Here is a 22,231-nt window from a genome sequence, read left to right as displayed (position 1 = left end):
CCAGGACACCAGAAGAAATCCTCTGCTCTTCTTAGATAATGCTGTGGAATCTTATACATCCACTCGAGAGGACAAACAGGACCTCGGCTTAACATTTCATCCGAAAAGCGGCACCTCCGACAGTGCACTGAACATTATATGTTGAAGTCTGTAGTGAGGGTTGCACCCACATGACTCAGAGGTGATAGTGCTACTAACTGTAGAGGGACCTACGAGTGCAGAAATACACAGATATTTGAAGAATTGTTAGAAAAAAAAGGGGCAAAGGGATTATAGTATTATTATAGGAACATTGTAAATATCAGGGCCAGAGAGGTAGAGAAGGAGCGGGTTGCCAGGGGAGACCTGGAAATCCCACCGAATTTAAGGGAGATCACGGGGCAGAAGGCTCAGGATCATGGGTTGGAGTGGAGGGAGGGGGCTGGCCAATCGCTGGGAGGGAGGTTGGGATCGCGTTTTTTTCGGGGGGGGGGGGGCAGGGGTTGACCGATCGCAGCTATGGTCAGCAGAAGGTTTGCTTGAGGGGCCGGGGGAGCATTCCTGGCCCACAAAAAGTGCTCTAAAAAGCAGTTGTATTCTGCAACCAGTAGCTCCAGTCTCCATTTAGCTGCCGGTTTCCCAAGCCCTAGGAAACCCAGCCCCCAGCCGTTAAATTTAAATCAGGCTCCCAACTGCACTGTGGAAGCCTGATTTAAACATTATAACGAAGTCTCCCACCTCTCCAAGACAGGACACAGATACGCCACGTAACCCACAACTGGAAAAATTGCAGCAGGCACGTACACAGCGGATTGGAGCTGAGTTACACGATTTTTAAACTTTTAACCTCCCCCATCATCGTGGGGGGAGAGGGGGGGGATAAATATCGACCCCTTTAAATACAAAAGCAAGAGAGACAATGGGCAATCTGCACAATCGCAGTTTGAGTACTAAGTGCATCCATTATAAAGTGGCTAAAGTTAAGCCAATCACAGTATTTTAAAGAAGCAATCAGATAAACAGTTGAACAGAGAAGATATTAAAAGGATATAGGGAACGAGATACTAACTAAAAGGATATAGAGGAAGAGGCACTGGCCAAAAGGCCTGCTGCGGTGCTGAAATTTGATTCTAATTCATACCTCGGCCGTAGTCATTTGATCTCAGATTTCGTACGAAATTTCCAGTTCTAACTGAACAACTGACTACCTCATGGGTTCGGTGGGTAGATGCAGGGTGCAGTGCTGACCTATATCGATCAGGGAGGTTTCTAACTTGATGTGGAGGTAACCAATGCTTCTATGTAATATTATATTAGCTTTACATCAGACCTATCTCTAACCTCATCCAACTAAGACCCTACAACCCCCCCTTCCCTCCACCACCTCAAACATACTATTCCTCTGCCTATGGCCTCTTGTGCAAACCCCCACCTGTACCCCAGCATTGGCGGTGTGCCTTCAGCTACCTCGGCCCAACACTCTGGAATTCCCTCTCTAAACCACTCCGCCTCTCCTACTCCCTCTCCTCAAGACCCTCCTTACCATCCACCTCGTTGACAAAGCTTTTTGGTCATCCTTCCGAAAATCTCCTCCTTTGGTTCAGTGATAATTTTTTTTTCCTTACGCCTTTGAAGTGCCTTGGGAACTTTGTTCTTTTTTCACATGAAAAGGCATCATATAAACGCAAGTTGTTATTGTAAACAAATTAGTTTGAAGGAAAAACAAAGTCAAAAAATGTTATTGTTGGGAAATGATAGTTTTTGAAGCATTAAGGAAACAAATACATGAAGAGTAGACATGTGCTGTCATTTCTGCAGTTGTCTAGTTTTACTGATTGTCACTGCCTGATGGCTACACTGCTATTCTTCCACAAGTTCTCACTAATTTTTCAGCTTTGAGGACTGAAAGTGAGAAACTATTAAAGCAAACTTCATTGATGCAGGCAAATTTGAACAAAAACTTAAGTAACAGAACTTGTGTGTGTTTCTTCAAAAAAAAAATGTTTTTGTACTGAAGGTGGTCGAGAACGATGCTGATACTTGGTGTTAAACCGAACACTCCCAGGTCAGGTATCTCACAATTAGATGCAGATTAAAGGTTCAACCATGTGCCTCACTCCCAACCTCACAAAAACACATCAATGAGGCATTTTTTTTTTCCATCTCCCACACTAGGCTCCCCCCCCCCCCACCAATATAGCCTCTCGGATGTATTAATTTTACAATGAAAAAATTACTGACAGCAACCTTTATTTATCAATTTGAAAATAAATGCAGATTCTGCCATAAAGTTCTACCGCTCAAAGTCTTTTACCAAGCATAGACTGCAGTCTATCTTCTAAATTTGAAGAATGTTAAGCACCAAATGACCACTTTGCTGTGTTATTTACACTGCATAATTTGAAGTTTTGGATAATTACATTGCTAATTTAAAACTTTTAGCACCAAAACAGACTTTGAATTACCAGTACACTATACATTGCTTATATTGTATCCAGCCATCACAAAGTTAAAAGCTAAATTTCAGCAATCCTGTGGCATAGCTTTTCAGAACATTACACTTAGCTGTTGCAAAACATTTTCTAGTAACACAAACTTTGTACCAGAATAGTGCACTCAAATGCTCCAGGATGATAGTGCTGGTCTTACTGTGTGCTATATGAGACAGAGCGTTAATCTTCATAATACAGTGGCATCATCAACTGGGGAGTATCTACTGAGTCTACAAGATTTTTACACCTCACAAATGCTACACTTGAGCAGATTTGAATCGAGTTAGTCAGCTGCAAGAAACCAAACAAGGTATACAAGACAGAATGTGATGGAGGATGTTCATTAACATAATGCATTATTTTTTATTACAAAAGCCTTGTGACCTGTGTAGGACTGTGTAATCATCTACAGACATAAGCCATAGGTAAGAGTTTTTAGCCACAGGGTGTGTCGAGAATTTCTCCACGCACCAGAACTACAGGCGGGTGGAAAGACATAAATCTGATGGGCAAGCTCAAAAAAAGTGTACACATTACATCGGTGATGGGACAGAATAGGGGCAACTGAGTTTTGGAAATTGGAATTTGTGGAGGGTTGAGGATGGTAGGACAAACAGGAGGGTATATGAATAAAATCCAGTCTAGAGGTGACAAAAGCACTGATGAGTACTTCAGTGGCAGGGGCACTAAGGTATGGGTAGAGTTGGGCAATGTTGGGGTGATGGAAGATGCAGAGTTAGCTTAGAAAATAGGAGCATGGCCCAATCCAGAAGAAGGCAGTCCAGCAAGCAACAGAGCGAAGCCCAGAAAAGCAGACTTTGGACCAGGGGCCAATGCAGCACTGGAATGAAGATCAGAAGCCAGAGCAATGGTGGAGAGAAGCCCAGGAGCAAACAGGGCAGTCGAGCAACCAACACAGCAGAAACAGAGCATTCTAAAGCTAGTGGAGCCCATGAGCCTGGGCGAAGAATTACTTGTTTGTTGCTGTGTTGCCCAGAAGTCCAATTCCACAGGATTTTTTTTCCTGTTTCTATGTTTTTCTCTCTACAGATGCAGACTGCTGTGCAATTTAGAAGTAGGGAGAACATTGGGGGGGGGGGGGGGGTGCTGCTGGAGCAGCTCCATAGCAGTTGGCAGAAATTAGAGGTCTGCAGGAGCAGGGTAGAGTGTAGGACAGCCATAGCAAAAGCAAAGGCAATCGGTGGCTAGGACAACTAACAGGAGTCATGAATTAGAAAATGGGTAGCAACAGAAGCCTAGCAGAGCACAAATGGACCAGTGATCCCAAGTGGCAGCAGGAAAATGGATTTAAGAGAATACACTGTAGCAGACAGATAATAGGTTTGAAAAAAAAAGTGGAAATAAAAACTCATGAGGCTAGGGACTTCAAATCTAGAGCAAGTTTTTTTTTTTGCAATCAAACTAGTCCAGATAATAAAGCAATTGCTCAACCCTTATGCATAGTGAAGACAAAAGAAAAAATTAACATGAATTTTTTTTTTAATAAGTACAATGAAAGAAACAATTACAACTACACTTTTGTTTATAAAGCACCTTTAACATAATAAACATTCTAAAACTTCACAAAGGAAAATGGACACAGAGAAAGGAAAGGAGAGATTAGGAGTGACCCAAATGCTTGATTCGCCTTTTTTTAAAAAAGGCGAGAGGGGCAGAGGTGTTTCGAAAGGGAATTCCAGAGTACAACCAAGGCAGCTGAAGTTTCTGCAACCAATAGTAGGGCAAAGGAGTGAGATTAGAAAACATTTCTACACACAAAGGGTGGTAGAAGTTTGGAACTCTTCTGCAAACGGCAACTGATACTAGCTCAATTGCTAAATTTAAATCGGAGAGACAGCTTTTTGGCAACCAAAGGTATTAAGGGATATGGGCCAAAGGCAGGTATATGGAGTTAGATCACAGATCAGCCATGATCTTATCAAATGGCGGAGCAGGCACGAGGGGCTGAATGGCCTACTCCTGTTCCTATGTCAGAGGAACAGATTATTCGGATGGGGATACAAGACCAGAAAACATTACAGAGATAGGATGGGGGGGAGACCATGGAGGGGTTTAAGAGGACTTTAAATTTAATGTGCTGAGGTGATGGGATGCCAGTGCAGGTCAGCAAGAACACAGATGATAACGGGCAAACGGACAAAAAAAAAGTGGCAGCAGAATGATTATCTAATTTTTTTGGCTTTGTGCATTTTTGGCAAATGCAACATTAATATTTTTCAAATTTAGTTTAATCATAAAGATATCAATTGCAAACAATATGGAGACATGCAAAAAGCCATTTTAAAAAAAATTGCAGCAGCTAGTAATGTAATTCTCAAGTAAATATAGGATAATAATTGCCTGGAAGCAAAGTATAAGGAAGGGATTCAACTGAACATTTGGGACAATATCAAATTGTGGAGAAAGATTGAATTACTGTCAGATATTTGTTATTCTTTATATTGTGCCATGTCATGTTAATGATTGACTATTTTGTATAAACGGCAGTAGAAACAATTTGATACAAGTAAAATGGAAATATAAAATTACTGTACTATGGGATGCCATACACCTTTAGCTTTTATATGACAAAGTTACTTTTTGGGAGAAGGGAAGGACTACAGGAATTACTCAACATGAAGATGAAGGGAAACATTAGGTATCTATTAATTAACATTTGATCCAGAGATGCGGGTGACATAAGCAAGGCCACATTTATTGTCTATCCTCAATGGTTCCATGGCTGCATTCTAATAAAGTGGTAGTAAGCCTTTTACTTCTACTTCAATGTGATTGATTGATTGTACAACTGAGTGGCTTGTTCTATATGGCGCTGACAACAGAATTTTGCTTAAGACACCAAATTTGATGTTTTCTACTTTTTCTGGCAGGCTTTACTTTTATCTTTCTCCAGTTCGCAGCAAAGGACAATCTAACAATATTGCCACACTGCCTCGTGATCCGTAGGTGACTCTGCTGCTTGAGTAATCCTGAAACTGATAACTTCCCGTAATGCAAAAAAAATGCTTAGTTTGAATAAAAATTAACTTTCACAAGGGATGGTTTCAGCTCAAAACAAATAATTATAATCCTCCACATACATCCAGTATCTTTATTGGCAGAATAGATCACTACAATTCATAACGGATTTAGACTTTGACCACCAAAACTTCTGAAGTCTACAATAGTTCAATAAGACTATTCCACAACATTTATTTTTACCACCACCATGTAAAATAACAAGCAATAAAATAAAGCTGCATTTCCTCTGCTGTACAAGGAATCCTAACCATAAGAGCACTCCACTTAAAAGTTGGCAACCATGACAATGCACACAACGGCCCTGAATTGGGGTTCTCCCAATCTCATGGTCTAACATCTCCGGGGGTTCTGCCAATTTGCCACTGGAAAACCATCATGGAAATTCCAGGCCTATTAGTTACCAACAGCAGTTTAGATTTCTACAGCTTTCTTCACATGCAGGAGTATGTCTCAAAGCATTTAACAGTAGGACAGCAAAACAGTGAGTGCTGAGCAGAAGAAAAGAAAAAAATGAAAAATAATGGAACAGGTAAAGATGCGGAACAAAAGGCACAGTTCAAAGAAATATTTCAAGCAGGGAGGTGACGAGGCAAATGGAACTGGGGAAGGAGATCCAAAGTGCAGGAGCATAATGGCAAAATGAGGAGCCATCAATGATGGAACAGTGGGCAAGGAAAAGTCCAGTGTTAGAGCAGCAAAGGATGCATGGAGGGGGTCATAAGATCAACCTCCCGTTGACTGCAACCATAGCAATTACATAGGGTTTGAATCTCTCTCTCTACACCTTCCTTGCCTCCCAAAACTATAGAATATGAAAAAATTACAGGCTGACGTGAATGCATTAATGTTTCAATGCAATTGTTTGCACGTATGTGTACGTACATGGACCATGGAAAGAAATTTCATTTTATTCCAAGAGACTAAAGAATCCAACCTTACTACAACAGACTTGGAACAGAACACAAAAATAGTGCAGAACTTAGCATCCAACAGCAACATTAAACATTAGCACATGATAGTGTTAATGTTTAAATATTGGGGCAATGGTAATTAATAAAACATGCTCTCCCAGCATGTAATTTAACTGATAATTATCTATCAAAACCAAAATGTAAACTGTTAGAACAATGGTTTAATAAGCAATAAATAAATTACACATTTCAAACCAGCTTTCTCACCAATATGTGTAAAAGCTACCTCTACCAGCAGAACTTGAACAATGATTTATTTTGCTTTACACCAGTTCAAGATAATCTTCAATTTTGTCAATTGTAGATCACACTTCAGGTCCCTAGACTTGAAGCAAAATATTGCAAACATTGGAAATCTGAAATAAAAACAGAAAATGCTGGAGAAGCTCAGCAAGTCAGGCAGCATCTGTGGAGAAAGAAACAGAGTTAACATTTCAGGTTGAAGACCTTTTGTCAGAACTGGAAGTTGTTAAGAGTTAAAGTTTTTGAGCAAATATAGAGCCACAAAAAGGTTGGGGTGGGGGGAGGGGAGGGAGGGAGGGAGGGAGGGAGGGAGGAAAGAACAAAAGGGAAGGTCTGTGATAGGGTAGAGGGCACGAGTGATTAAATGACAAAAGGGATGATGGTGCAAGGCAAGGAAGGTGGTAATGGGACAGGTTGAGAAACAAAAGATTGATCAGGAGTAGCTGTAAATGGCGGCGGCAGCAGCAGCAGGATCATTACCAGCACTAGCTGACAAAAAATGGGAGCAGTGGTTATGATCTGAAGTTATTGAAATCAATGTTGAGTCCAGAAGGTTGTAAAGTACCTGAACGATAGATGAGGTGCTGTTCCTCGAGCTTGCATTGTTCCAATGAAGCTCAGTGTAAGAGGCAGAGGACAGAGACGTCAGAGTAGGAGTGGGACAGAGAATTAAAATGGCAAGCGACCAGCAGGTCAGGGTCACACTTGTGGACTGAAAGGAGATGATCAACAAAGCGATCACCCAGTTTGGTGTTTGGTCTCCCCAATGTAGAGGGGACTGCATTGTGTGCAGCGGATACAGTGCACCAAATTGAAAGAACAACAAGAAAACCACTGTTTCACCTGGAAGGAGTGTTTGGGGCCCTGGATGGTGGGAAGGGATGTGGTGAAGGGGCAGGTGTTGCATCTCCTGCGCCCGCATGGGAAGATGCCGTCTCCGACTTTTCCCTTCCTCGACTTCTCGATCTCAATTTCTGGGGATAGGCTCTTAACCAATATCTATTATAAGCCCACCGACTCCCACAGCTACCTCGATTACACTTCCTCCCACCCCGCTTCCTGTAAGGACTCTATTCCCTTCTCCCAGTTTCTCCGTCGCATCTGTTCTGACGATACCATCTTCCACACCAGTGCTTCAGCTATGTCTTCCTTTTTCCTCAACCGAGGATTCCATTCCACTGTAGTTGACAGGGCCCTCGACCGCGTCCGTCCTATTTCCCGCACTTCTGCCCTCACCCCTTCCCTTCCAGAACCACGATAGGGTCCCCCGGTCCTCACCTTCCACCCCATCAGCCTCCACATTCAATGCATCATCCTCCGCCATTTCCGCCACCTCCAGCGCGATCCTACCACCAAACACATCTTCCCCTCTCCTCCCAGCATTCCAAAGAGACTGCTCCCTCCACGACACCCTTGTCCACTCTTCCATCACCCCCAACATTCACTCTCTCCTCCCCACGGCACCTTCCTGTGCAAGCGCAGGAGATGCAACACCTGCCGCTTCACCTCCTCCCTTCCCACCGGGCCCCAAACACTCCTTCCAGGTGAAACAGTAGTTTACTTGTACTTCTTTCAATTTAGTAGACTGTATTCGCTGCTCACGGTGTGGTCTCCTCTACATTGGGGAGACCGAACACAGACTGGGTGATCGCTTTGCTGAACACCTCCGCTCTGTCCACAAGCGTGACCCTGACCTGCCGGTCACTTGCCATTTTAATTCTCCTTCCCACTGTCATCGGCCTCTTACACTATTCCAATAAAGCTCAATGTAAGCTCGAGGGACAGCACCTCATCTTTCGTTTAGGTACTATACATCCCTTCCGGACTCGACAATGATTTCAATAACTTCAGATCATAACCGCTCCTCCCATTTTTTCAGTCAGCTAGTGTTGATAATGGTTCTGCTGCTGCCCTTAAAAGCTACTCCTGATCAATCTTTTGTTTCTCACCCAGTCCCATTACCACCTTCCTTGCCTTGCCCCATCATCCCATGTCATGTAATCACTCGTATCCTCTGTCCTATCAAAGACCTTCCCTTTCCTTCCTTCCCTCCCTCCCTCCGCGCACCCCACCCCTCTTTCCCTGGCTCTGTACTTGCTTAAAAACTTTAACTCTTTAACATCTTCCAGTTCTGACAAAAGGTCTTCAACCCGAAATGTTAACTCTGTTTCTTTCTCCACAGATGCTGCCTGACTTGGAGCTTCTCCAGCATTTTCTGTTTTTATTTCAGGTCCCTAGACTTGTTGGATACAATTTCTGTGGGCATTTAATCCCACACATTTTTAAAAATTAATTCATAGGATGTGGGCGGAGCTGGCAAGGCCAGCATTTATTGCCCATCCCTAATTGCCCTTAAGAAGGTGGTGGTGAGCCACCTTCTTGAACCGCTGCAGTCCGTGTGGTGAACGTTCTCCCACAGTGCTGTTAGGTAGGGAGTTCCAGGATTTTAACCCAGTGATGAAGGAAAGGTGATATATTCCCAAGTCAGGATGGTGTGTGGCTTGGAGGGGAACGTACAGGTGGTGGTGTTCCCATGCACCTGCTGCCCTTGTCCTTCTAGATGGTAGAAGTCACAGGTTTGAGAGGTGCTGTCGAAGAAGCCGTGGCAAGTTGCTGCAGTACATCTTGTAGATGGTATAACACTATAGCCACGGTGTGCCAGTGGTGGAGGGAGTGAATGTTTAGGGTGGTGGATGGGGTGTTAATCAAGCGGGCTGCTTTGTCCTGGGTGGTGTCGAGCTTCATGTGCTGTTGGAGCTGCACTCATTCAGGCATGTGGACAGTATTCCATCACACTCCTGACTTGTGCCTTGTAGATGGTGGAAACCCTTTGGGGAGTCAGGAGGTGAGTCACTCGCCACAGAATACCCAGCCTCTGACCTACTCTTGTCGTCAGTGTTTACGTAGCTGTCCAGTTAAGTTTCTGGCCAATGGTGACCCCCAGGACATTGATGGTGGGGGATTCGGCGATGGTAATGCCATTGAATGTCAAGGGGAGGTGTAAGATGCTCCCTTGTTGGAGATGGTCATTGCCTGGCACTTGTCTGGAGCGAATGTTACTTGCCACTTATCAGCCCAAGCCTGGATGTTGTCCAGGTCTTGCTGCATGCGGGCACGGACTGCTTCATTATTTGAGGGGTTGCGAATGGAACTGAACACTGCAATCATGAGCTAACATCCCCACTTCTGACCTTATGATGGAGGGAAGGTCATTGATGAGGCAGCTGAAGATGGTTGGGCCTAGGGCATTGCCCTGAGGAAGTCCTGCAGCAACGTCCTGGGGCTGAGATGATTGGCCTCCAACAACCACTACCACCTTCCTTTGTGCTAGGTACGACTCCAGCTACTGGAGAGTTTTCCCCGATTCCCACTGACTTCAATTTTACTAAGACTCCTTGATGTCTCACTTAGTCAAATGCTGCCTTGATGTCAAGGGCAGTCAGTCTCACCTCTGGAATTCAGCTCCTTTTGTCCACGTTTGGACCAAGGCCGTAATGAGGTTTGGAGCAGAGTGGTCCTGGCGGAACCCAAAGCGAGCATCGTGAGCAGGTTAATGGTGAGTAAGTGCTGCTTGACAGCACTGTCGACGACACCTTCCATCACTTTGCTGATGATTGAGAGTAGACTGATGGGGCGGTAATTGGCCGGATTGGATTTGTCCTGCTTTTTGTGGACAGGACATACCTGTGCAATTTTCCATCTTGTCTGGTAGATGCCAGTGTTGTCGCTGTACTGGAACAGTTTGGCTAGGGGCGCAGCTAGTTCTGGAGTACAAGCCTTCAGCACTACAGCCGGGATGTTGTCAGGGCCCATAGCCTTTGCTATATCCAGTGCACTCAGCCATTTCTTGATATCACGTGGAGTGAATCGAATTGGCTTCTGTGATGGTGGGGATATCGGGAGGAGGCCGAGATGAATCATCCACTCGGCACTTATGGCTGAAGATGGTTGCAAACACTTCAGCCTTGTCTTTTGCACTCACATGCTGGACTCCGCCATCATTGAGGATGGGGATGTTTGCAGAGCATCCTCCTCCCGTTAATTGTTTAATTGTCCACCACCATTCACGACTGAATGTGGCAGGAGTACAGAGCTTTGATCTGATCCATTGGTTGTGGGATTGCTTAGATCTGTCTATAGCATGTTGCTTCCGCTGTTTAGCATGCATGTAGTCCGGTGTTGTAGCTTCACCAGGTTGGCACCTCATTTTTAGGTACGCCTGGTGATGCTGCTGACATGCTCCTCTGCACTCCTCATTGAACCAGGGTTGATCCCCTGGCTTGTTGGTAGAGTGAGGGATATGCCAGGCCATGAGGTTACAGATTGTGATGAAATACAATTCTGCTGCTGCTGACGGCCCACAGCGCCTCATGGATGCCCAGTTTTGAGCTGCGAGATCTGTTCTGAATCTATCCCAATTAGCTCGGTGGTAGTGTCATACAACACGTTGGACAGCATCCTCAGTGTGAAGATGGCACTTTGTCTCCACAAAGGATTGTGCAGTGGTCACTCCTACCAATACGATCATGGACAAATGCATGTCATGAACACAAGGTTAATTTAAATGGGCACACAAAGGGTACATTAATACTGCAACTTCAGTGCCACTGCAAAATAGTTTCCACATCACTACAAAAGGTGGAGTTGATGTATAACTCCCCAGGTGGGCCCCAACTGGAAGCCCAGCAGTGCAAGACCTATGAAGGGGATCATCCCACCACTTGGGTTTGTATCACACACAGTCTAACTCAGCACAAGGTCTAAACTGATTTGAAAAATACTCAGGGGTTCCCTGAGCACTGTTACAAATTTTGGCTGGGGAAAGGCCAATTTTGATGGTATTAGACAGGAACTTTCAGAAGTTGATTGGGAGAGTCTGTTGGCAGGCAAAGGGACGTCTGGTAAGTGGGAGGCTTTCAAAAGTGTGTTAACCAGGGTTCAGGGTAAGCACATTCCTTATAAAGTGAAGGGCAAGGCTGGTAGAAGTAGGGAACCTTGGATGACTCGGGAGATTGAGGCACTAGTCAAAAAGAAGAAGGAGGCATATGACATGCATAGGCAGCTGGGATCAAGTGGATCCCTTGAAGAGTATAGAGATTGCCGGAGTAGAGTTAAGAGAGAAATCAGGAGGGCAAAAAGGGGATATGAGATTGCTTTGGCAGATCAGGCAAAGGTGAATCCAAAGAGCTTCTACAAATACATAAAGGGCAAAAGGGTAACTAGGGAGAGAGTAGGGCCTCTTAAGGATCAACAAGGTCATCTATGTGCGGAACCACAAGAAATGGGTGAGATCCTGAATGAATATTTCACATCGGTATTTACGGTTGAGAAAGGCATGGGTGTTAGGGAACTTGGGGAAATAAATAGTGATGTCTTGAGGAGTGTACATATTACAGAGAGGGAGGTGCTGGAAGTCTTAACGCGCATCAAGGTAGATAAATCTCCGGGACCTGATGAAATGTATCCCAGGACGTTATGGGAGGTTAGGGAGGAAATTGCGGGTCCCCTAGCAGAGATATTTGAATCATCGACAGCTACAGGTGAGGTGCCTGAAGATTGGAGGGTAGCAAATGTTGTGCCTTTGTTTAAGAAGGGCGGCAGGGAAAAGCCTGGGAACTACAGACCAGTGAGCCTGACATCTGTAGTGGGTAAGTTGTTAGAGGGTATTCTGAGGGACAGGATCTACAGGCATTTGGAGAGGCAGGGACTGATTAGGAACAGTCAGCATGGTTTTGTGAGAGGAAAATCATGTCTCACGAATTTGATTGAGTTTTTTGAAGGGGTAACCAAGAAGATAGATGAGGGCTGTGCAGTAGACGTGGTCTACATGGACTTCAGCAAAGCATTTGACAAGGTACCGCATGGTAGGTTGTTACATAAGGTTAAATCTCATGGGATCCAAGGTGAGGTAGCCAATTGGATACAAAATTGGCTTGACGACAGAAGACAGAGGGTGGCTGTAGAGGGTTGTTTTTCAAACTGGAGGCCTGTGGCCAGCGGTGTGCCTCAGGGATCGGTGCTGGGTCCGCTGTTATTTGTTATTTATATTAATGATTTGGATGAGAATTTAGGAGGCATGGTTAGTTAGTTTGCAGATGACACCAAGATTGGTGGCATTGTGGACAGTGAAGAAGGTTATCTGGGATTGCAACGGGATCTTGATCAATTGGGCCAGTGGGCCGATGAATGGCAGATGGAGTTTAATTTAGATAAATGTGAGGTGATGCATTTTGGTAGATCGAATCGGGCCAGGACCTACTCCGTTAATGGTAGGGCGTTGGGGAGAGTTATAGAACAAAGAGATCTAGGAGTACAGGTTCATAGCTCCTTGAAAGTGGAGTCACAGGTGGATAGGGTGGTGAAGAAGGCATTCGGCATGCTTGGTTTCATTGGTCAGAACATTGAATGCAGGAGTTGGGATGTCTTGTTGAAGTTGTACAGGGCATTGGTGAGGCCACACTTGGAGTACTGTGTACAGTTCTGGTCACCCTATTATAGAAAGGATATTATTAAACTAGAAAGAGTGCAGAAAAGATTTACTAGGATGCTACCGGGACTTGATGGTTTGACTTACAGGGAGAGGTTAGACAGACTGGGACTTTTTTCCCTGGAGAGTAGGAGGTTTAGGGGTGATCTTATAGAAGTCTATAAAATAATGAGGGGCATAGATAAGGTCGATAGTCAAAATCTTTTCCCAAAGGTAGGGGAGTCTATAACGAGGGGGCATAGATTTAAGGTGAGAGGGGAGAGATACAAAAGGGTCCAGAGGGGCAACTTTTTCACTCAAAGGGTGGTGAGTGTCTGGAACGAGCTGCCAGAGGCAGTAGTAGAGGCGGGTACAATTTTGTCTTTTAAAAAGCATTTGGACAGTTACATGGGTAAGATGGGTATAGAGGGATATGGGCCAAGTGCAGGCAATTGGGACTAGCTTAGTGGTATAAACTGGGCGACATGGACATGTTGGGCCGAAGGGCCTGTTTCCATGTTGTAACTTCTATGATTCTATGACTACATATTCTCTTGGCTTCAGTGTCATCAGTCTTTCCTGTAGGCGGACCTCACTGCCTTACAAGTTTTCTTGTTTTCTTTTACCACCCGACATCTATTCATATGATTGGCCCAAGGGCTGTAACAATGAAAACTCCTGGTTATAGAACTGGATACTGTAATCTTGCACGAGCATTTCTCATCCTCCAGAAAGCAGAAGAATGAATACATTAGTGAGACAAGGCAAATTATAAAATAGGCTGATTTTACATGTAGCATGTGAATGAGCAGAGTCGTGTTTACAGTTAACTTTATCTATTTGTAACGTTCCTCATAACTTAAAAAACAAAGCATGTCACACTATCTTGGTTCGCAGGATAAATATACTTTTCGGATAAGTAAGTTCTCTGAAAATGGTCAACACCAAACCTAAGCAGGGGGTCCTTAGTGTCTCACTTCTTACCGGCCCTCTCCGGACAGTGTCTTTTCTTTCTCAGCTGGACAGCAAATCAAAGCCTAGGCTGCGAACACTACCCCAACATTCTGTGCCTGGGGATTGGTCAGTCCAGCTGTCAATTCAACTAGCGATTGGCCTCCTAGGAGTAGGCTGCCCCTGCTATGCTCAAGTGAAGCTGTTCCAACATATTACATGCAATTTCTTCTCTGGGGTGCGTTAATGAATTTCACTGTCTCAAACTGACTTCAGTGAGAAATATAATCTGTCTTTGACTAGGTTAATTTGCATTCCCAGAATGTGTATTCTGAGGATTTAGTCCCTTGTGAGCTAGATTTAATTTAATAGCAGTAACAAAATTTACCCTAAATTCCTTCCACAATAAGTAGTTAATAATCCCTAACAGCAATTTAAATTTTGAGAGCAGACACACAACATTTAAATTTTAACCACTCAGAGCAGGTACTGTGTATTTATTTAAGCATGTATATGTAGAGCTCCCTCCTGGGCAGGAGAGTTACAGCTGGAGTCAGGCAGTACAAGAGAGGTACTGCTTAGCTGGAACCTGTACTGCAGTTACCAGTAGCAGCTTGGCTGTTCACCTGGAGTCAGCGGTTGTGAGTTCAAACCCCACTCTAAGATTTGAGCACATAATCTAGGCTAATGCTGCAGTGTCAGAGTGCCATCTTTCGGACGAGACGTTAAACTGAGGCCCTATCTTCTCAGGTGGGCACAAAGGACCGAATGGTGTTATTCGAAGAGGAGCAGGGAGCTCTCACTGTGTTCTGACCAACACTGACCCCTCAAGGACCGCCACCAAAATAGATTAACTGAATGCTTATCTCATTAACTGTCTGGGATCTTCCAGTGCACAAACTGACAATCACATTTGCCTACAAAACAACTTGACTCCGCTTCAACAACAACTTGCATTTATATAACGCCTTTAATGTCGCGAAACGTTCCAATGTGCTTCACAGGAGTGATTATCAAAAAATTTGATGCCAAGGCACATAAACAGCTATTAGGACAGGCTTAGTCAAAGGGGTAGGCTTTAAGGGGTGCCTTGAAGGAGGAGAGATGCAGAGAGGTTTAGGGAGGGAATTCCAGAGCTTAGGGCCTGGGCAGCTGAAGGCACGGCCACCAATGGTGGAGCAATGATCTTCGGGGATGCGCAAGAGCTAAGAATTGGAGGAGCACAGAGATCTGAGGGTTGTAGAGCTGGAAAAGGTTACAGACATAGGGGTAGAGATATGCATTGGCTATGAAGTGCTTCAGCACATCCACAGGACATGAAACATGCTGGAGTGCATAAGCAAGAGCAAACGAGGAAAGGGCAGAAAGGAAAAAGGACAGAGATTGACTGTGGCAGGGGTATGGGCAAAAGGAGGAAGGTGGGAAAGAGAAAGAGAATGGCAGAAAGAGGGAGGAGGCAGAAGGAGGGGAGAGGCAGGAGCTTTTTGAGCTTAGAAATTTTGACCATTGACATATTAAATCTGTGACCCCATAAACTGGTTTTTAACATAGAAAACCTCTGACGTTCATACCTGGGGCAGTGTATACAGTTGTAATTTGGTACCATTGTCGAAAAGTTTCATTCATGAGGTGCAACTTGAATCCAGCAAAAAAGTATTGGCAAATCTGCAATAAAATTAAAATAGGATTTTAGTTTCATAATCATCTTAGAGACATGTTTCTACTAATTCAAATTACAGTATCTTCATTGCCAAAATATCTTTCCTCTTTATTTATCTCTGTTCCCTGCAAGTCTGCTTCCTTAGAAGTAGCCGATCTTTCCCTCCGCCGCACCCCCCCTCACAAAGGTTCCAAAATGATCCAAGGGGGTACTCATGCATGTCAAGCTTTTCCACTCCTGCTCCGCCTTCCAAGCTTGTAAGTGCATCAGAAAACGTGAAAATGACCAGATGAAAATCCACAACTAAAAGATTACCTGCTGCTGAGAGTGTGATAAGTTATCACATTCACAATATTGAACAGATTTGGAAATATTGACCTGACTAACTCTAGCTGTAAAGCATCTCTATTCCAAACAAAGATAGAGTTCAAATCCCAGTCCTGACATTCAAACTCACCCTGGTATGTATCAGCAGTTCACAGCTGAGACACACAGTGCAGGGAAAACAGGTAGCAGTAACGGAGAAAAAAAAACTGGCAGAAGGAGGGTTGCCTATTGAAGCACATCATCATCAGCTGATAGCAGAATGGCAAAGACTGCGGTCATGTAAGAGTCCATAACCCATTCCATCCCCACCCTTCTGGCTGAAGGGGAAAGTGAGATATAAAACTACATCAATAACTGTGACCCTCTGTACTCAATATCTTAAAAAAGCTGTTAAAGAAAACAATTAGCTTAATATTCCACTCTTACTTCATCTGTGCTACTTTAAAATCAGAAATCTAACATTTAGACACTGAAAAAAAAACTGGGAACATTTACTTTTCACCCATATGTACTTTATCAAGGCAAGACAATAATATTTCTGAACTATCTGGTGGGCACATCAGAGTGAACTCACATAGGAGTTTGCATTGGGGCCGCTAGTTATAATATTTGTTAGTGACTTAGGGGGACAGAATATTATCCAAGGTATCTAAGATTGTGGTACCATAATTGGGTTGCGTGGCCAAAGATGCTGACTGGATAAGTGATAATCCAAAAGGGATCTGGACAGGCTAGGTCAATGGACAGAGTGAACCGCTGCAGTCCGTGTGGTGAAGGTTCTCCCACAGTGCTGTTAGGGAGTTCCAGGATTTTGACCCAGCGACGATGAAGGAACGGCGGTATATTTCCAACAGAGAGAAGTGTAACGTCCTGGGATTAGCTAGAAGCGAGAGTGTCGATAACATTAAGTGTGAACATGGTTGAGGCAAAAAAGCAGAGGTAAAAGAGCAGGAAAGAAATAAAATTTCAAAATTTGCAGATGACATCAAATTGGGGGGTATAGTTAATACAAAAGGAGGCTTGTGACAAGATACAGGAAGGCATTAATAAACTTGCAGGATGGGCGTGTAATTGGCAAATGAATTTCAGTATAGATACGTATGAGGTATCCCATTCTGGTAGGAAGAATAAGAGGCCACATACTGCTTGGATAAGAGTGTAAATGGGGTAGAGGAGCAGAGGGATCTGGGGGTACAGCTATACAAATCACTAAAAGTAGCAACACAGATTAATAAGGCCATTAAAAAAAGCAAACCAAGTACTGGGGTTCATTTCTAGAGGGTTAGAAATGAAAAGCAGTTATGTCAAATTTGTATAGAACCTTGGTTAGACCACACTTGGAGGACTGTGAACTGTTCTAGTCTCCATATTATAATAAGGATATAGCAGCACTGAAGGAGTTGCAAAAAAGATTTACTAGGATGATACCAGAACAGAGGTTACACCTATCAGGAAAGATTGAGTAGGCTGAGGTTCTTTCCTCTAGAAAAAAAAAGGGGTGGCCAGATAGAGGTCTTTAAGACTATGAAAGGGTTTGAAAGGGTAGATGTAGTGAAGATGTTTCCACTTGCAGGGGAGACCAGAACTAGGGGCCATAAATATAAGATAGTCACTAATAAATCCAATGGAGAATTCAGGAGAAATTTCTTTACCCTGAGAGTGGTTAGAATGTGGAACTCTCTACCATGAAGTAGTTGAGGTGACCAGCATAGATACATTTAAGGGGAAGCTAGATAATATGAGGGAGAAAGGAATAGAAGGATATGCCGATAGGGTTAGATGAAGTAAGGAGGAAGGAGGCTCGCATGGAGCATACTGGCATGGATCTGTTAGGCCGAATGGCCTGTGCGATACATTCTGTGTCACCAGTTCAGTGTTCACAGGTGGTGAGGAAAGGAAATTAAATGTCAGGATATATTGCTAAGAATGTGACTTAGAAGTTTTAAGAGGCAATACTGAAGCTGTAGCTTTTTTTAAAAAATTCGTTTGTGGGATGTGGGCGTTGCTGGCGATGCCAGCATTTATTGTCCATCCCTAATTGCCCATGAGAAGGTGGTGGTGAACCGTCTTCTTGAACCGCTGCAGTCCGTGTGGTGAAGGTTCTCCCACAGTGCTGTTAGGGAGTTCCAGGATTTTGACCCAGCGACGATGAAGGAACGGCGGTATATTTCCAAGTCGGGATGGTGTGAGACTTGGAGGGGGACGTGCAGGTGATGTTGTTCCCATGTGCCTGCTGCCCTCGTCCTTCTAGGTGGTAGAGGTCGCGGGTTTGGGAGGTGCTGTCGAAGAAGCCTTGGCGAGTTGCTGCAGTGCATCCTGTGGATGGTACACACTGCAGCCACAGTGCGCCGGTGGTGAAGGGAGTGAATGTTTAGGGTGGTGGATGGGGTGCCAATCAAGCGGGCTGCTTTATCTTGGATGGTGTAGAGCTTCTTGAGTGTTGTTGGAGCTGCACTCATCCAGGCAAGTGAAGAATTCCATCACACTCCTGACTTGTGCCTTGCAGATGGTTAGTAAGGTTGCATCTTAGTAAGGTTGCATCTTAGTAAGGTTGCATCTTAGTAAGGTTGCATCTTAGTAAGGTTGCATCTTAGTAAGGTTGCATCTTAGTAAGGTTGCATCTTAGTAAGGTTGCATCTTAGTAAGGTTGCATCTTAGTAAGGTTGCATCTTAGTAAGGTTGCATCTTAGTAAGGTTGCTCAGTTTTGGTTTCTGTATTACAAGTAGTAGAATTATTGGAGGCCGTTCACAGCAGGGGTGGTTCATGAACTTAGGGGGCTGAGTTATAAAGAATGATTGTCTACCCTGGGTCTTTCCTCGAGCAGAATGTGGGGGAACTTGATAGAGGTCTAAGATTTTCACAGATATGGACAATTTGAATACAGGAAAGTTTTTCTGTTAAGATCAGGATTCAAGGACATGGCGATACTGTTTAAAGTTGATGATGCCAATAAAAAATGGGAAATTTGGGCAACATTTTTAAGTAAAAGGATAACAGAGTTGAGGCAGGTTACCTGGAGGGTTGGAGGAACAGAAAATCATGGTAGGTTTCAAAAAGGAATGGTTGAATTCCTGTTCGTAATGAAGATATGGCACCATTAGTTCCAAAATCACAGTAAGGAAACTGATGGGCAGTCTGGAAAGGTCAGCTAGATAGACCAATGTTCTTCTCCTACCTAAAACATTACTATATTATCAGTGAATAACTTGGATAATTGATCAGTGCACTAATTTCAGTGCTGTACTGCACAAGTAATATTAATTCAGCACAAAAAAAACAAAGCCCATACTAGGAATTCCAAAAATCCAATCTAGACAAGTGATGTTTAAGAAAAGACTTCCAACTATACATAATCTCAGCAGTTAGCGATTTTTTTTAATGATAATTTTAATACAATTAGGCTACAGTTACACAACTCCCTCTGTAGCTGTTGAATGCGACGTACAGAAAGACTGGAGGCTGAGCATGACTGCAACTCTCACTCTGCCCAACAAGAGAGCTCTGCGCATGTGCTTACACAGACACATGGTTACTTTTTAACTTTAGGAGAGTGTAGGCAGGGAGACTAGGCAGCGGCATCAGCTTTTCAAAATATTAAAAAGATTCAACACTAAGCTTAGAAAATGCCAGAAGATCCGACAGACAACTCAGCACTTTTCAAACCCAGTTTTGCACCAGAGTGGAGCTATACTCCATCCGGCACAACTTCTAAACCTCCTGAACGGGGTGTCACACTACTTGCTTTTAGTGCGCTTGAGTCGGACAATGGGCTCCCTCCCAAATTATACTGCCATTTTTGCATCAGTGCACACCCTAAACCACTTTGCATTGATACAAATACAGCCCAATAACTGTAGCTTCAGTTTCTAACTTTTTGAAAAGATGTTGGGGGACAATCCAGCTCACTGCACAGTTAGTAAAATTACAACTTTTTAAAAATCTGTGGGCCTTCAAAGCTTTTCACAACCAAGTCAGACACCGGTAATGAAATCTGCTATGACCCAAACAATGGAAGCAACGGTCAATTCTGTGGTGCCCTTTTTAAAATTCCCTACGTGCAGTTTCCATTTTCAAACAATTTAAACCCCAATTTGAAAAACTGGAGGACTAAAGCCCACAAGAAGTTATAGTTGCTGTTTAGGGAAATAAGGCAGTTGTAAATGTACAGGATCATAGCAATTAAGTTGCATCATCTAAAATTAAAACTACCTGCAGACAATAACAATGGTCGAAAAACACAAATTCTGAAATAAAATGCTAAATTATGTTCCTTTAACATTCAATAATTCAAGTCCATTTTATGTTCAAAATGAGTTTTGTACAAAATATCTATGTTCTTTGAATGCTTTCTTGAAGCTACAACCAACATCAGCAGTGCGATCTATTTGGAGCATATTATACTCAACTCCATATAACATAGTTCATCAGATTACAACCACAGGGCTATAATCCTGTTACATCAAGGAACAGATGTTAGAAAGAAAAAGCTACTGACTTAAGCTCCCAATGTAATGCTCATTTTCACTTTTAAAATGACCAACATCCTGGGTTGACATCATTAAAACAATTTGTTTTTGAGGGGTTCCATAATATATCTGCACAATGTGTTTATTTCTCCTCACAACTTTATTACCTTATTACTGATACTTCTAAATGATTACTGACCTTGCAACGTTTATACGACAATTCCACCAGGTCATTGCAGCATTTAAGACCACACCCACACTTGTAGTTTCTATCTTTAAGAATTGCCAACATTGAAAAAAATGTTGAGGTCAATACAAATGTGTCACCAGCCTAATCAGGTTTTGCCAGGGCAAGGCTTTCACTGCATCAACTAACGACAGCACTCACTCTAAATTCAGCAACAGTAATAGTTACTACAAACATCAAAAGAACAGAGCTGGGACCAATGTCCTCACAGGGAGGCTTGCTAGTGCTGTGGGGGAGGATTTAAACTAACTTGGCAAGGGGTTGGCCCCAGGATGTAGCATTAGAAAGGAAAAACAAGGTGCACAAAGGATTGGGAGAGACAGATAGCACTAGAGTAAGAAATAGTACAGTATTAGGTGGGCTCAGACTAAGAGAGAATATGAGACGGTCTAAGATAGGTTTAGAGTACATGGGTATAAACGCATGAAGCGTGGTAAATACGTTTGGTGAGCTGCAGGCACAATTAGCCACATGGGAATATGATGTAGTGGCTCAAAAAGGGGCAGGATCGTGTACTAAATATTCCTGGATATAAGGTGTTCAGGAAAGATAGGAACGGAAAAAAAGAGGGGGGGGGGGGGGGGGGTGACAATATTGATTAAGGAGAATTTTGCAGGGCTGAAGAGAGAGGATGTCCTTGAGGGGTCACGGACAGAATCTATTTGGTTGGAGTTGAGAAATAGAGGTGCCATTACACACTACTGGGTATTCTATAAGCCACCAACTAGTGGTAATAATAGGAGCAAATTTACAGGGAAATTACAGGAGGTGCAAGAACTATAGAGTAGTGATAATGGGGGGGCTTCAACTATCCTAATACAGACTGGGATAGTAACATGGTAAAGGACAAAGAGGGGGAAGAATTTCTGAATTATGTTCAGGAGAACTTTCTTGATCAATATGTTTCCAGCCCAACAAGGAAAGAGGTATTGCTGGATCTAGTTCTGGGGAATGAAGTGGGTCAAGTGGAGCAAGTGTCAGCGGGGGAACATTTAGGGAGTAGTGATCGTAGTATAAGGTTTAAATTAGCTATGGAAAAGGACAAGGAGCAATCTAGAGTAAAAATACTCAATTGGAAGACAAATTTCAGTGGGTCGAGAACAGATCGGGCCCAGGTAAATTGGAATCAAAGATTGGCAGGCAAAACTGTAATCGAACAATGGGCGGCTTTGAAGAGATAGTTCAGGTACAGTCTAGGTACATTCCCACGAGGGGGAAAGGTAGGGCAACCAAAGCCAGAGCTCCCTGGATGATGAAACAGATAGAGAGTAAGATGAATCAGAAAAAGGGGGTACATGTCACATGTCAGGTTGATAATACAAATGAGAACCAGGCTGAATATAGAAAGTACAGAGAAATGAAAAAGAAAATAAGAGGGGCCAAGAG

General features: G+C 43.5%; 1 protein-coding gene across 7 annotated transcripts in view; it reads right to left on the bottom strand.

The window, feature by feature from the left end:
• Nucleotides 1-22,231, bottom strand: part of sgms1b (sphingomyelin synthase 1b) — a 121,679-nt gene that overhangs the window by 72,956 nt on the left and 26,492 nt on the right. For all 7 annotated transcript variants that reach the window (XM_068002554.1, XM_068002555.1, XM_068002556.1 and 4 more), the window contains exon 2: nt 15,716-15,809. The gene's annotated coding sequence lies outside the window, so the exon portion shown is untranslated. The remainder of the gene's footprint in view (nt 1-15,715; nt 15,810-22,231) is intronic.

Source organism: Heptranchias perlo, chromosome 21 (assembly GCF_035084215.1).
Source record: "Heptranchias perlo isolate sHepPer1 chromosome 21, sHepPer1.hap1, whole genome shotgun sequence".
NCBI lineage: Eukaryota > Metazoa > Chordata > Chondrichthyes > Hexanchiformes > Hexanchidae > Heptranchias > Heptranchias perlo.
Note: the sequence above shows the minus strand (reverse complement) of the source record. Positions and strands in the feature narration are given on the sequence as shown.